Below are 3,659 nucleotides of genomic sequence, written 5' to 3'. Positions count from 1 at the left end.
AAAAAAAAAAACCCTATAAACTATGGCCCTTTAAGTCCCTTCCCTTACTGAACCAGTGATCACAACTACTATCCAACACACCACCCCACAACACACCCTGTCTTAAAACTCCTTTTCACCCATCAAAAACCTTCGGAAATCTCTCAGTAACCTCTTAAATCCTTCCTTTCTGTTTCTTTACACCTTAATTTACTTATCTTAGCTTCCCCCTGCCTTCCTGTTTTTAACCTAAGGGCTGCGTTTCTCCCAACCCAGATTGATTTCTAAACCATGTTTCCAATTTTACTCTTTTGAACTTTACTTTTCTAATAGTTTATTACTTCCTCACAAATTCCTTCCATGACATCTTCCACTTACCTTATTCAAAACCTCTCTACAACTTTATAATTATCAGCTCCTACCAAATCAATTCATAAATAACCTTCTCAAACACTGCATTGTTCTTGTTTCTTCCCTCAAAGTTAACACTTTCCAACTTACCACAGAAATCTGCCCCAACTTTCTCTCAAGTTTTGGGAACCTATTCCAGAAAGCCACAATAATCACGGAAAAACCCATCTCCTAAGTATGCCCCTAGTAACACGAAAATGATCTTTCTAAATATTCTCTAACAATTCATTTGAGTCGCTCATAACTCAAGACCTACCATGCCCACTTCCCTAAAGGCTCTAATTATAGAACCTAATCAAATTAACAAATTCCCTCTACCACTGTATGTATCTACACATACAGGTGTTTGTGTAGACACACACACATACACAAGACCCTGCAGAACACCAAGTATGTACTTCCTTCTAATCCCTTGGATATTGGCTCTTCTCAAACGTACAAGGAAAGCTCAATGCCATCCTAGATTTGCAGGCATACTACCCCTACCCTGTGAAGTCACTTAAAACATACCTTGTCATTTCTACTATAACCCCTCCCAACACCTTCCTTAAGGTATCCATCATTAGTCTAAACCACACAATCCACCCAAATATTCAGAATAAACCATCACTCCCCAAGGTCCAGGTATGTCTGAAGGAGGTCCTGGAAACAATTCTAGACCAAATCAGGCAGGGCTGCTGCACACTGCAGCCAAGTTTTGTGAGTTGGGCAGTGACATCCCTGGGCCCTCTTAGACCTTTCAAAGTTCTGGGTCTCTGTAGATCCTTCACTATTAAATTTGGTGTTTGACTAGATGTAGAAGAAAGAAAGAAAAGGGACGAATGCCCCAGGGCTAGATGCTGGAACTAATCCTAAAGCAAAGCTGCACCAGGATGGAACACCAATACCATGTATTATTCTGTCTTGTCATATTATTCTCCCCAACACTTCATGTTTCCAACCTGAATATGCCCTCTCCCTGAACATGGCCCAACATCATAAACCTTTCTGGATTCCTGATTTGAGCAGGGAAGTATTCTTTGCTCAGAGGTTGAAAGGGTTAGTCATATGAGGAATATAATGCAAACATGAAGGGTTTGAAGCACACAGCATTGATTCTTATGTGGTTTAAAATGTCAGTTGTGGGGTTCACAGCAAAGCCCTGATGGAGAATCTTAAAAATCAGTTAGGTAAACAGTTGAGAGTCTAGTCTTTGATACTGCAAAGGAAAAGTTGAACAGAAAACAAAGTTTAACAAAAATGAATAATACTATCGCAGACTAGACAAGCAAAAGTTTGAGAGCAGACACAAGGTTAAATGCCAAAGAGTAAGGAGCCTGGTACATGTCTTAAATATCATCAATGTAGACTATGAAAGCAAGTGTATAGAAGATGACGATTTCAAACTCTGAGATTATAGTGCTCAAGATGTTAAAAATAATAACAATAAGCAAAGCTTCAGTTTTACCTATATTTTGTTTTTGGAATTAGCAAGACAGCTCCTTTAGAGATGTTCAATAAACAATAAATAAGAACTAGAATTAGAATGCACGTTTAGAACTATATATGTGGGAGTCACCTATACAGGTAATAAGTGAAATGAGAAGACAGATCAAACCCCTTTCCTAAGAAGCACTAAGAAAATATAAGTACACTCAGAAGTAAGATAGAAAGCAGTTTTCATTATACAATAGTCCCCAATTATGACATATCTGAGTTATGACGAACTACACTTATGATCGTCCATGTTTTTTTTTTTTTGGTACATCTTATCATTAGTCATAGATACTACATATAATGTTGCAGCGCATAATTTGCTGATACTATCATTCTCATGCCAACCCCCAAACACAAATAAAGATTGAATTTATAAATACAATGATAATAAAAGGTGACAATAATGGAAACTAAAAAAAAAAAAGAAGTATTCAACTTACATCAGAACTGACTTACGACACAGCCATTGGAACAGAGCCCCATCTTAAGTCAGGGACTACCTATACACAAAAAAGAAAAAAAAAAAACTCTAGAGGCCTTAAGACACCTCCTTCCTACCATCCACCTCATTCTCTTTACTTTTTACCTAAGCCTCTACATACACAAATTATCACCAATTTTTGCAAACAGAAAGTTTGATGTGGTTTTGAGACGCTCAAGTAGAAATCAAAGATCTCTTAGTGTCTATCATTTATGCTATAAAAAAGTTACGCATGCTGGGGTCTTAAAAGCCTGTAAGCAGCCATCTAACATACTCCACCGGTCTCACCCCGTCAGGAGTAAGGGAGAATGAAAACAGCAAGATACAAGGGAAAGATTAGTCCAAAGGACTAATGGACCACAGCTACCATGGCCTCTACCAGACTGAGTCCAGTATAACTAGATGGTGCCCGGCTACCACCAACTGCTCTGACAGGGATCACAACAGAGCGTCCCGGACAGAGCTGGAAAAAAATGTAGAACAAAATTCTAACTCACAAAAAAAAAAACCAGACTTACTAGCCTGACAGACCCTGGAGAAACCCCAAGTATGGCTCCCAGGGGACCTTTTAGCTCAGTAATGAAGTCACTCCCGAGGTTCACCCTTCAGCCAAAGATTAGACAGCCCCATAAAACAAAACAAGACTAATGGGACACAACAGTCCAGGGACAAGGACTAGAAGGTAGGAGGGGACAGAAAAGCTGGTAATAGAGAACCCAAGGTTGAGAAGGAACAGTGTTGATGTGTCATGGGGTTGTTAACCACTGTCATTAAACAATATGTGTACTGTTTAAAGAGAAACTATTTCTTCTGTAAACCTTCATCTAAAGTGCAATAAAAAGAAAAAAAATTTACACATGATGTACTATATACTACCACCTTATAACATTATGGGTGGCATGGACCGTCCCTATTTACAAGAGAAGAAACAAGCCCCTGGTATTAGTTACTTCTGAACAACTTCCTGTTTCTTTGATAGGTAGCATTATGTTTTCCCTATATTCTGCCTGCTACAACCTACTTCCTTCCCTCTTCATCTTATTCTTACTCCCATTCAGCTCAACATCATGTCCTATCGTCAATAAACTGCCCTGTGTCTTCTGCCTTCCATATTAATACTCCTTCCACCTCATTTTTTTGTCTTTAGTGTATGGTTTTTAATCCACAAATATTTCTCAACTGACTTTATACCAGTACATTACATATGAATGGTTATGATTTTGCATTACTCTGAAAGAACTGATGAACGTAACAAATTGATCTACTTCTCTCAATCCCCATACCACAATGATAATTAGGATCACTATCATCT

The 3,659-nt window shown here is 38.4% G+C and overlaps 1 protein-coding gene across 3 annotated transcripts in view; it reads right to left on the bottom strand.

Moving 5' to 3' along the window:
* Positions 1 to 3,659, bottom strand: part of ZNF148 (zinc finger protein 148) — a 145,684-nt gene that overhangs the window by 129,334 nt on the left and 12,691 nt on the right. The window lies entirely within an intron of this gene.

Source organism: Trichechus manatus, unplaced genomic scaffold (assembly GCF_000243295.1).
Source record: "Trichechus manatus latirostris isolate Lorelei unplaced genomic scaffold, TriManLat1.0 scaffold00026, whole genome shotgun sequence".
In the NCBI taxonomy this organism is placed as follows: Eukaryota; Metazoa; Chordata; class Mammalia; order Sirenia; family Trichechidae; genus Trichechus; species Trichechus manatus.
Note: the sequence above shows the minus strand (reverse complement) of the source record. Positions and strands in the feature narration are given on the sequence as shown.